Genomic DNA, 12,983 nt, shown 5'->3' with positions numbered 1-12,983 from the left:
GGTGAGATGCATTTTGAAGGCAATGAGTCAGGGAATCTAGAAAAATCGTTATTTTTGGTTACAGTGTTTCCAAATATGCTATATATCCAGCTTAAAACTTAAACTGCATTTTTATCACAATTCGTGTATTTATTTGTGTGTGTTTCTCAGATAGTTGTACACATAAAAACATATTATACATCAAGATAACTTGAGCCAATACCCAGACACAGTCATTTGAAGTGAAAAAATTAAAATTTCTCAGCACGTTTCTCGCAGTATCTCAGTAACTAAGCAGAATGTCAAAATTCAGGAAACGCCGCTCTGTAGAGATATTTTGGACAAGTGATATCTAATTCAATTTACCCCAAAATGGCGTTTGTCATAAGATAGCACAACAGCGACGATTTATCGTGTTAACAGTAACTTGGGGGTTTCAGTACAACTCAGTACCATTTGTTCCTACACAGTAATGTTGTATGGCATAAATGTAGTCAGATCAGCTATCTTTTCAATACATCGGCTCTAATTGTAATCCTCGTTCATTTAATTGTGGAATATGGAACACTCAACCGAAACATGTATGAAATGAAATGAAACATGAATTATCCTTCTCTGGTCTAGTAGTTAAGACAGCCAATAAAACTTCAAGTGAGGCGTTCTCAGCTTAGGGCAAATTAGGGCAACTAAAATCTTCGCTATTAGTTAAAAGATACCTTGCATCCCCCATCGAAAGTTTAAGGGGGACATTGGAGGCCTTTTTTGCCGGATCCAATTTGTGGATATTTTAGGACATTGAATGGTTATTTTGCATATAACTTCATGTCAATACGATATATATGCATTTCTAATAAATTAATCACAAAGCTGGCGTTCTTAGCTTTAAAATGGCATATTTCAACATATGTTTCATCTAAAGTTCAGCAAAGATACGTACAGTTGAGAAAATGCACATGATATGTCTATTTTTCATAATTTTTATCTTTAGACATCCATATTACACAGTTAAGTTAAATATTTTTCCGAGATACTCTTCTTAGCTACAGTTTATATTAATACTCAGTAAAGAATTGAATTAAATTGGAGTTGATGCAATTTTCGATTTTGCCTCCCCATAGTGCATGGTTTGCATCAAATACCCGGATTCTTCGGTCGTTATAAATAGCACTGGTTAACGAAAAAACTTGATTTCTTTCCTAACTATGTTTTCTAAATGTATTTTGGACCAGTCACACCCACCTCGAAAAATGTTAATATTTTTTTTCCTACAGAAAGACTATTTTAAACTTGATTCTCGGAGTTGTTCAGAAGTTTTTGTTAGTTTCCATTTTTCTTATTAATACAATAGAGATTCACCCAAACCTATAGATAGAGATTTTTTTATAAGGTATAATTGTAATATTTTGGTGAAAATCTTGGTGAGAATGCACATATTATCCTGAAAGTGGATATCATAAAATAAAATTTAAAAAATTAAAAGTAGAATCAAATTATTTTTTAAGCCTAAAGCCTATAGTTGTTACGGAATTTAATTAGCAAGGGACTGGAAGGTGAAGTATATTTTTCAATATTAGCCATAGTACTCAAGGGAAAGCAAGAAATTGAATGGTGAAAGTTTAGAAAAGCGTGGAAAGGGTCATATGAGCAAGCTTAGAGTTTACCTGCGACTTAACCCTTTGTCTGCTACCGTAGGAGTCAGGATCTTTTGACATTGGAAATGTGGATCACCTGAGTCTACGGCATGTCCGAACAAGCTTAAAGTAACTTGTTACTTCATGCTGTCGGAACCGACAGCGATATGTGCAGTGCGAACAGATTTCATGTAATGTTTGTCTGCTATCCAGAAGGTGCCATCGTGTTGTCGAAGCGGTGCCGGAAACTGCGTCAGGACTTCATGAAGGCTTTCAAAGCTAATCCAGGACTTTCGGGCATGGATGTGGGAAGTTTTCTTCAAGTACAGGTCTATCAAGCAATAGAACTGGACCGTAAAGCAAACCATTACGGCCAAAATCGCGGGTCTGAAAAACGTATGTTCAGGATCTGAACACATTTAATAAATACAAAGGCTGATGAGACGTATGTCAAATTTAACTTGAAACAGCTTCCGGGACAGAGGTTTTATGTTGTCAAAGATCACTGAGATATTCCAAAGGAGTATAAATTTGGTGTTGCGGACAATTGCAGAAATGGCCGTAAAGCTCCAATTTACGAAAAACAAAATTTCAATGAAGTTGAGAATGTGTAATATTAATTTCTTCTAGATTTATAAAATAAATGAATCAACGTAAATTTCAATAACCAAATAAAATAACTGTTTCATAATCAAACTTATACCAGAAATCTAACTGATAATGTAGGTCATAACTGAAAGTTTTGAATCTGTTAGCCCCCCCTAATGGAAAAGGCTGCGCACGCCTATGCTTGTCACATCACAACCGACATTTTTTCCGCAAGCCATTTTTTTCTTAATAGGTAAAATGCGTACATTTTTATTGTTTAAATATTGAACTAGTTTAGCAGATAATTAGTGAAGTGCTATATAGATGTGATTATTTTTACGAACGATTTTGCAGTTTATTTCAATTGCAAATTGATTTGTATACAATGTTTCAAAATTGTCATGAATATTCCAGATTTACAATTTTGTTTTAAGTTGGAGTGGACTCATAAATCACTTTAAGTAAATGTTGTATTTCCATCATAGGTTTGCATTTTATGTGAACTTTATACAACAGAACAAAATTTTTGCTTACACTACACTATTTATGTGTAATTTATTTTAAACTTTCACATACGATTGCTGGTTTGCGAGGTTAGAGTTATAGTGTACATCGCATGTCTCCTGAAGACTCACTCTAACTCGACTAATCTTCAATATTTTGCGGTGAAAATTTAGGCAAATATTGCTCAAAACCTACATTATTGACTGAATAGACTCGGTACCCCTTTAAAAAAAATTTGAGGGGTTTTTTCCTTAAAAAAATATGTGCCTACTCTTTCAATATAACAGTGTTACATTCTTTGTTTATATCCGAATTTTGATTGATATTGTAAGTAGCGTTTTCCGTAAGCGCAAGATTTAGTAGCTATTTTAGAGCAGAACAGTTCATCCATCATCCAGCAATGTTGATTCTACTTCAGATGAAGCAATCGCAAGTGCAATTTTCAATTTAATTTTCAACCTAATTTAATTTTCGACGAATTCATGCAATTCAACAGTATTGTATTGTCATTCGCGTAAAATTTCTCTATCAAATTAATACTTGCCATTCCATTTGTGTGTTGGTAAACCTAAATGAAATAAAATAAACCTAATTACAATAAAGTTTTAGATGACCCCCCTCCCCTTCCTCGGCTAAAGTATGCTTCCTCCCAACATCATGCAAAAATCCACCTCATGAGGTGACCATCTCCTTGGTGGAAGAAACACTTATGTCAAAATCGAATTCGTCGCTAATAATCACATTGAATGAATTAGATAAGGATTACTTCAAAAAATTCACCCCCCTTCCTTTGGTCCCCCCACCCATCATGGCCACCTCCTTAGTGGGAGAAAAAAATAAAAAAATAGAATTTTTCGCGAACTTTTTATATTGAAGGGCAGGTTGTTGGCAGTTGAAAATCGATAGTTTTGGACATTTTCAATTCACAAGAGGATCCACCAGTGCACAGTATAGTTACTATATTCATAGTTAGGCGGAGACACTGAGCGGAGCCAATTGAACACGTCAAATGGCGGAGCCAATCGAGCATGACGTCACATAACATGTTCTCTTTGGATGTATATGGAAAGGTATTGTAATTATGGTCATAATTATTTTACTCTTTTCTTGTGTTATCGAGTGTAGAGAAACGAGAAGATCAAGATTTTTTTGTAACACAAAGAGATATTCGCACAAGTATGAAATCATATCATCAGATCTTCGAATTGGTTTTCTATTCGTACATGTAAAGTTCGTACTCACGACGACAATGAAATCATTAAGCTAGAGCTTGAACATTTGCATGGGTTGCTAGTGTTTTCTTCCTGGAATAAGAGCTGCCAGTTTTCCGGCTTTTGTGTCCGCCCAACTCTATATATAGGAACTCTAGTGCACAGTGTTTCCAATGTGTCAAAAGGGGAAAAGAAATTCTTTAGCCACGAAAAAACATTTTCTAGCTATTGTGTCTTCACACACTTTGCACACTTTATTTATATTTTTTTGCATTCAAAACGTATTAGTTGGGTGATTAATCCCTCTAAAGCTGAGAAGCAAGTTTTTGTTTGGTCATTCATGAAAATAAAAAAAAAAAATTTGGCAAAGTTGTTGAGCATATCTTTAGCATTAATTTTGCTAAAGAGACTATGTGTCTATCTGTCGATTTTAATACACATTTGTGGAGATTTCTTTGATATACCCCTGAAAATTACTTTTTTCAAAATACTTTCCCTGGAAAATTTGCAGAATTTCAAAATGTTCCAAGATTTTGTTCTGCATAAAGAAAATACATAATTTTTGTAATGTAAGTTTATTTGTATCTCTTACAACATAGCAGTTATCGAATGTTTTAGTGTCCAAAAAGTAATATTTTGGCAAATTTCCGCAGACGAAGCTATACCAATACGAATCTGTAAAACAAACACTATAAAAACCGTTTGGTGAGCTCTAGCCTACGTTCAAGTCAAATTCAAGTAAATTCCTTCTTTAGCATTTTTTTTCTTATCTTAGAGATGTAAAATACACAAAAATGAAAATACTGTACTGTAAGAACTCCTTAAGGGAAATTTTTACTAAATGGTCAGAGCGGGTTATGAGGTTTTGTCGAGGGACTAAAGAAAAATATATTAACCGCTGCGGTTTATTAAAAAGAAAAAAAATGTTAGTCCAGTTGTTTGCGTTTTTACTTCATTTCTTCAGAACCAGAAAAAATATGTGCCGATTTTGTTAATGTCATCGTTTTATCAGCCTAAAATTCACCAAGGGGCTGTTAAAAACGGGTCTTCACTGTATTCAAAAAACGCCTAAAGCTCTATTATGAGGCCGTTCATAAATTACATTACATATACAGGGTGTTTGGTTCATGGTTAAGAATCTCTCGGGGGCGATAGACTGCCATATTTGGAGAAAAAAATTGTTCTACACATACCATCACTTCTCAACAGTTACAGAGTTATTGAACTTTTTGTGTAAAAAACTTATTTGTCTTAAACTACCTCTAACTTTAATCAAAATGATTTTTCTCGATTTTTATTAACCCAAGCACAAAAAATCCTGGAGGATGGGACTCTGAAGTAAATTCTAGATACAACCAATATACAGAACAGATCCTTATGATCTTGCCAACGAGTCCTTATGTAGCTAATCAAGGCCATTTATATGTGGAGTGACCTCAGGAGTCAATCAAAATGATTTTTTTCGATTTTTATTAACCCAAGCACAAAAAATCCTGGAGGATGGGACTCTGAAGTAAATTCTAGATACAACCAATATACAGAACAGATCCTTATGATCCTGCCAACGAGTCCTTATGTAGTTAGTCAAGGCCATTTATATGTGGAGTCAATCAAAATGATTTTTTTCGATTTTTATTAACCCAAGCACAAAAAATCCTGGAGGATGGGACTCTGAAGTAAATTCTAGATACAACCAATATACAGAACAGATCCTTATGATCTTGCCAACGAGTCCTTATGTAGCTAGTCAAGGCCATTTATATGTGGCGTGACCTCAGGAGTCAATCAAAATGATTTTTTTCGATTTTTATTAACCCAAGCACAAAAAATCCTGGAGAATGGGACTCTCAAGTAAATTCTAGATACAACCAATATACAGAACAGATCCTTATGATCCTGCCAACGTGTCCTGATGCAGCTAGTCAAGGCCATTTATATGTGGAGTGACCTCAGGAGTCAATCAAAATGATTTTATTCGATTTTTATTGACCCAAGCACAAAAAATCCTCGAGGATGGGACTCTGAAGTAAATTCTAGATACAACCAATATACAGAACAGATCCTTATGATCCTGCCAACGAGTCCTTATGTAGCTAGTCAAGGCCATTTATATGTGGAGTGACCTCAGGAGTCAATCAAAATGATTTTTTTTCGATTTTTATTAACCCAAGCACAAAAAATCCTGGAGAATGGAACTCTGAAGTAAATTCTAGATACAACCAATATACAGAACAGATCCTTATGATCCTGGCAACGTGTCCTGATGCAGCTAATCAAGGCCATTTATATGTGGAGTGACCTCAGGAGTCAATCAAAATGATTTTTTTCGATTTTTATTAACCCAAGCACAAAAAATCCTGGAGGATGGGACTCTGAAATAAATTCTAGATACAACCAATATACAGAACAGATCCTTATGATCCTGGCAAAGTATCCTGATGCAGCTAGTCAAGGCCATTTATATGTGGAGTGACCTCAGGAGTCAATCAAAATGATTTTTTTTGATTTGTATTAACCCAAGCACAAAAAATCCTGGAGGATGGGACTCTGAAGTAAATTCTAGATACAACCAATATACAGAACAGATCCTTATGATCCTGCCAACAAGTCCTGATGCAGCTAGTCAAGGCCGTTTATATGTGGAGTGACCTCAGGAGTCAATCAAAATGATTTTTTCAAATTTTTATTAACCCAAGCACAAAAAATCCTGGAGGATGGGACTCTGAAATAAATTCTAGATACATCCAATATACAGAACAGATCCTTATGATCCTGCCAACGAGTCCTGATGCAGCTAGTCAAGGCCATTTATATGTGGAGTGACCTCAGGAGTCAATCAAAAAGATTTTTTTCGATTTTTATTAACCCAAGCACAAAAAATCCTGGAAGATGGGACTCTGAAGTAAATTCTAGATACAACCAATATACAGAACAGATCCTTATGATCCTGCCAACGTGTCCTGATGCAGCTAGTCAAGGCCATTTATATGTGGAGTGACCTCAGGAGTCAATCAAAATGATTTTTTTCGATTTTTATTAACCCAAGCACAAAAAATCCTGGAGGATGGGACTCTGAAGTGAATTCTAGATACAACCAATATACAGAACAGATCCTTATAATCCTGCGAACGAGTCCTGATGCAGCTAGTCAAGGCCATTTATATGTGGAGTGACCTCAGGAGTCAATCAAAATGATTGTTTTCGATTTTTATTAACCCAAGCACAAAAAATCCTGGAGGATGGGACTCTCAAGTAAATTCTAGATGCAACCAATATACAGAACAGATCCTTATGATCCTGGCAACGTGTCCTGATGCAACTAGTCAAGGCCATTTATATGTGGAGTGACCTCAGGAGTCAATCAAAATGATTTTTTTCGATTTTTATTAACCCAAGCATAAAAAATCTTGGAGGATGGGACTCTGAAGTAAATTCTAGATAAAACCAATATACAGAACAGATCCTTATGATCCTGCCAACGAGTCCTTATATAGCTAGTCAAGGCCATTTATATGTGGAGTGACCTCAGGAGTCAATCAAAATGATTTTTTTCGATTTTTATTAACCCAAGCACAAAAAATCCTGGAGGATGGGACTCTGAAGTAAATTCTAGATAAAACCAATATACAGAACAGATCCTTATAATCCTGCCAACGAGTCCTGATGCAGCTACTCAAGGCCATTTATATGTGGAGTGACCTCAGGAGTCAATCAAAATGATTTTTTTCGATTTTTATTAACCCAAGCACAAAAAATCCTGGAGGATGGGACTCTGAAGTGAATTCTAGATACAACCAATATACAGAACAGATCCTTATAATCCTGCGAACGAGTCCTGATGCAACTAGTCAAGGCCATTTATATGTGGAGTGACCTCAGGAGTCAATCAAAATGATTGTTTTCGATTTTAATTAACCCAAGCACAAAAAATCCTGGAGGATGGGACTCTCAAGTAAATTCTAGATACAACCAATATACAGAACAGATCCTTATGATCCTGGCACCGTGTCCTGATGCAGCTAGTCATGGCCATTTATATGTGGAGTGACCTCAGGAGTCAATCAAAATGATTTTTTTCGATTTTTATTAACCCAAGCACAAAAAATCCTGGAGGATGGGACTCTGAAGTAAATTCTAGATACAACCAATATACAGAACAGATCCTTATGATCCTGCCAACGAGTCCTTATGTAGTTAGTCAAGGCCATTTATATGTGGAGTGACCTCAGGAGTCAATCAAAATGATTTTTTTCGATTTTTATTAACCCAAGCACAAAAAGTCCTGGAGAATGGGACTCTCAAGTAAATTCTAGATACAACCAATATACAGAACAGATCCTTATGATCCTGGCAACGTGTCCTGATGCAGCTAGTCAAGGCCATTTATATGTGGAGTGACCTCAGGAGTCAATCAAAATGATTTTTTTCGATTTTTATTAACCCAAGCACAAAAAATCCAGGAGGATGGGACTCTGAAGTAAATTCTAGATACAACCAATATACAGAACAGATCCTTATGATCCTGGCAACGTGTCCTGATGCAGCTAGTCAAGGCCATTTATATGTGGAGTGACCTCAGGAGTCAATCAAAATGATTTTTTTTCGATTTTTATTAACCCAAGCGCAAAAAATCCTGGAGGATGGGACTCTGAAGTAAATTCTAGATACAACCAATATACAGAACAGATCCTTATGATCCTGGCAACGTGTCCTGATGCAGCTAGTCAAGGCCATTTATATGTGGAGTGACCTCAGGAGTCAATCAAAATGATTTTTTTCGATTTTTATTAACCCAAGCACAAAAAATCCTGGAGGATGGGACTCTCAAGTAAATTCTAGATACAACCAATATACAGAATAGTTCCTTATGATCCTGGCAACGTGTCCTGATGCAGCTACTCAAGGCCATTTATATGTGGAGTGACCTCAGGAGTCAATCAAAATGATTTTTTTCGATTTTTATTAACCCAAGCACAAAAAATCCTGGAGGATGGGACTCTGAAATAAATTCTAGATACAACCAATATACAGAACAGATCCTTATGATCCTGCCAACGAGTCCTGATGCAGCTACGAAATTGAAGTTCATATATGTAATCGATCAATTCTGCAACGGATTGTATTATTTTACAAATTCCTGTGGAAATGTGTTGCATCGATTAGCAATTTCCCAATTCATATATCCAACATTTTCTTAGCGAATTGACCTGCGAGGGTTACTATAAGAATCATGCAATAAATGAATGCACATATTAGTGGAAAGTTCTGTTTCCGAAATATATTTCCAATAATACGAAGGCTTAAAATAGTGATGGGGGCGTGGTAAGGTTCGTTCTGAGAAATGGCAAAAAAAAATGTTTTGGCGATGCAGACGAATTTTGATCTATATTTATCTAAGTTTTTGTTTTGAGTTTGTATATGATCAACTTTACAATCCCACATCAAGGTTTATTCAGCTTAATGTCCCTAATAATGTATAAAGATCAATGGTTGCATCCAGAAAGTAGATTGAAATAAATATTATGAAAATAAAAAAATCAGCATGAAATTTCCTCTAAAGCTATTTTAACTGATGATTCTCGTAGTTAAAATTATTGCTTTATGAACATCGATTATGACAATTACCTGCTACCAGTTACTTCCAGTTTCGATCCTGCGATCTTCGTATTCCCAGCTTGGCCACTATGTACTTATCTATATATACACTGTCGAACCACGACTATTTATGATAATTTTAATCTCTTTGTGATTACGATTAAGATATACCATAATCCAATCTAAATATGGTTCTTCAATTATACCTTCTATACTTGTCACCATTGGCGTGCGCAAGGGGGGCCCTAATGTTTTGGACTTTTTTAAAAACTTTTATAAGTATGATTATCATGTTCAAGACATACGAGAAACATATGAAACTTACTGCATAACTCATTTTGTTTAAACAAGCCATGTAATCTTTGAACGCCTCGATAAAATCAACATTCGTAACACGTTCGTTGAAATCAGGAATCTCGATAAGAAGATAAGATTGCTGAGAGGAAGCGGTAACTGCAGCAAAGAATCGGTTACCGATTTAAAAATACAAGAGTGCTGGCGATCAATTTAATTTTTTGCTTTGACTAAATTTTTTAAACTTTTTATTTCAAACGCACATATGGCGATTCCAGGAGGTATTACATGGAAAGTGATAACAAGAGAAACTTTCAACTTTCTTCTAACAGTAATATTATATTAAAAGAACTTTTGGAATTGTAGATATTTGTTACTTGTTTGGATAACAACTTATTCTGCTTCTGTTTTTTTCCCTTTAATCACATTAAATTAGCTAGAGATTACTAAGTAGCAAAATTATAAAAAATCTAGTTATGAAAGGATTTGGAATATACAGATAGGAAATATGGCGATTCGCATGGTAATGAAGGATGACTCTGCTGTTGCCGTGAGACATTTCTAGCTTTCCGATCTGTAAATATTTAATCCTTGAATTATAGACTAGCATGTTAGGGGCAGTGTAAAATTCAGGAGTTGAAAAAACGGCACGAAGTGGTCGCCCACGTAATCTCGATGATGGTTGGAAAAGAAACTGCAATCTGAATATTGGATGGCCGCATATGGCTTATCTACAGACTCGATTGTGATAATTATAGAGACATAACGCGCCTCAATATCGTTTATAAGGTACTCTTCCGTGTTCTGTTTAGCAAGCAGATTTTTTTTCTGTGATTACCCCAGTGAGCTAGAAGAAGACAAACGACGAACCATTGCCTTATGACAATACTACTAGTGCCCTGGTAATAAAATTAAAAGATAAATTGAAGCATGTACTCGAAAATACGATTCTATACAGTGTACGAAGAAACGAAACCATAATCACATGCTTCTTGGTTTCATGAAAGACTTCGGAATTGACGTCGATTACAAACTTGTCAAAAATGTAACTATATATAACTTCTGACAAAATACTACTAAAACTTTATTGTTAAATAATATGATGAAGAAAAGAAAATGGAAAATAACTCCATGCATGCTTACGACGAAAAGCTTTTGGGCATGTAGCGCGCAGGAGAGAGATTCGCTAGAGTGATCAGTAGACAATCTGAAAGGCGTCATCGACTTGGGGGGGAAGCGTTGTTCTCGCTGAAGTTATGCAATCGAGGAAAATATGTGTGTGGAGCGTAACAAAAAGTGGCTTACAGAAAATCTCTAATGCATTCTACCACGGCACTATGGGAAGGTTCCATACAACCAGGTGGCGAAAAATATATTCTTTCACGAAAAGCTTGCTTGAGTTGTTAATGTTGTACATTATTAATTACATTATTACTCATAATGGACGTATCCAGGATTAAAAACATTAAAGGAGGAAGGGGAAGGGAAGAAGGGCTTGGTGTAAAGTATGCAAGTTTAATTTTTTTTCAAAGAAAATATTAGCGATTCAAAGAATTTTAGTCAATTCATTCACTTTCCACATAATGATGCAACATTTGAACAATATTTGCTTAAATTTTCATTGGGCGAGTGATACTGTTTCTTCGAAGGCACCTTTAAAAAATGCGGTGCGCATTATTACTCAAATTCTACTGGAACAATCGTTTCGAAATTTTGCACAGTTCTTCTTCACATCATTCTCCAGGTAACTACGAGACCTTTCGTTAAAATTATTACTATACCTATTTTTACAATAAAATGTTTTTTTAGCGAAAATGGGATTTTTGGCTTTAAAGCGGTACGAAAAACTTAAAAATCAAAAAGTAAAAACTCAGATTACATGTGCTTACCCCTCAAAAAGATAGTGACGAAGAGAGAATGAAAGTCGCGAAAGAGGCAGATAAGTATTTTAATTTATTTATTTACATAGAAGTAAATAGAAAAATGTGTGAAGTGCTTAGGCTATTTGGTGATTATTTCAATGTCGATATGACCAATGGGCTTTAAAGGTAATGTCGCTCTTTCAGGTGATTGCTATGCAAACATATCTTCTATATATTTATAGCTTGCGATTATTTTTGATTCATTTGGAATTCTTGTTCCGGAGATACAGATTAATGAATCCTATATAAACCAGTATCATGAAAACGAAATAGTTAAGACTATCAGTATGTATTAAAAAATTTATTGGCCACAAACACTGTTTTTTAACGAATCCGAAGCTCATTAATATAAGCATGAAATATGAATTGTAAATCATGCTTTTTGATATAATAAGAATTTCAAGTATTAGGACACATTTCGTCGCTGTTCTGCTATCTTATGACAAGTGCCATTTATCACATTTCGAGAAAAACGATTTTTAAAGTTTGAGATTGAATATCTTGAAGCGTATAAATGGTTTAAACAATTCAAAGAATACAATTGATTGCGAATTTTTAATATAAATGTAAACAAAAGTCGCGCTAACACGTATCACAGGTGTGTATTGATGACAAAATTTTTATGACGTGTCATAATCGTGCATGGAAAATTTTCCATGGAAAAAAATCATCAATTTTTAACTTTTATTCATATCCTTGGCTTCATTCGGTATATAAACAATCGGTGAGATGCATTTTGAAGGCAATGAGTCAGGGAATCTAGAAAAATCGTTATTTTTGGTTACAGTGTTTCCAAATATGCTATATATCCAGCTTAAAACTTAAACTGCATTTTTATCACAATTCGTGTATTTATTTGTGTGTGTTTCTCAGATAGTTGTACACATAAAAACATATTATACATCAAGATAACTTGAGCCAATACCCAGACACAGTCATTTGAAGTGAAAAAATTAAAATTTCTCAGCACGTTTCTCGCAGTATCTCAGTAACTAAGCAGAATGTCAAAATTCAGGAAACGCCGCTCTGTAGAGATATTTTGGACAAGTGATATCTAATTCAATTTACCCCAAAATGGCGTTTGTCATAAGATAGCACAACAGCGACGATTTATCGTGTTAACAGTAACTTGGGGGTTTCAGTACAACTCAGTACCATTTGTTCCTACACAGTAATGTTGTATGGCATAAATGTAGTCAGATCAGCTATCTTTTCAATACATCGGCTCTAATTGTAATCCTCGTTCATTTAATTGTGGA

The sequence above is a fragment of the Topomyia yanbarensis genome, chromosome 2, assembly GCF_030247195.1.
Source record: "Topomyia yanbarensis strain Yona2022 chromosome 2, ASM3024719v1, whole genome shotgun sequence".
NCBI classification, from domain to species: domain Eukaryota; kingdom Metazoa; phylum Arthropoda; class Insecta; order Diptera; family Culicidae; genus Topomyia; species Topomyia yanbarensis.
This window is presented reverse-complemented; position numbering follows the sequence as displayed.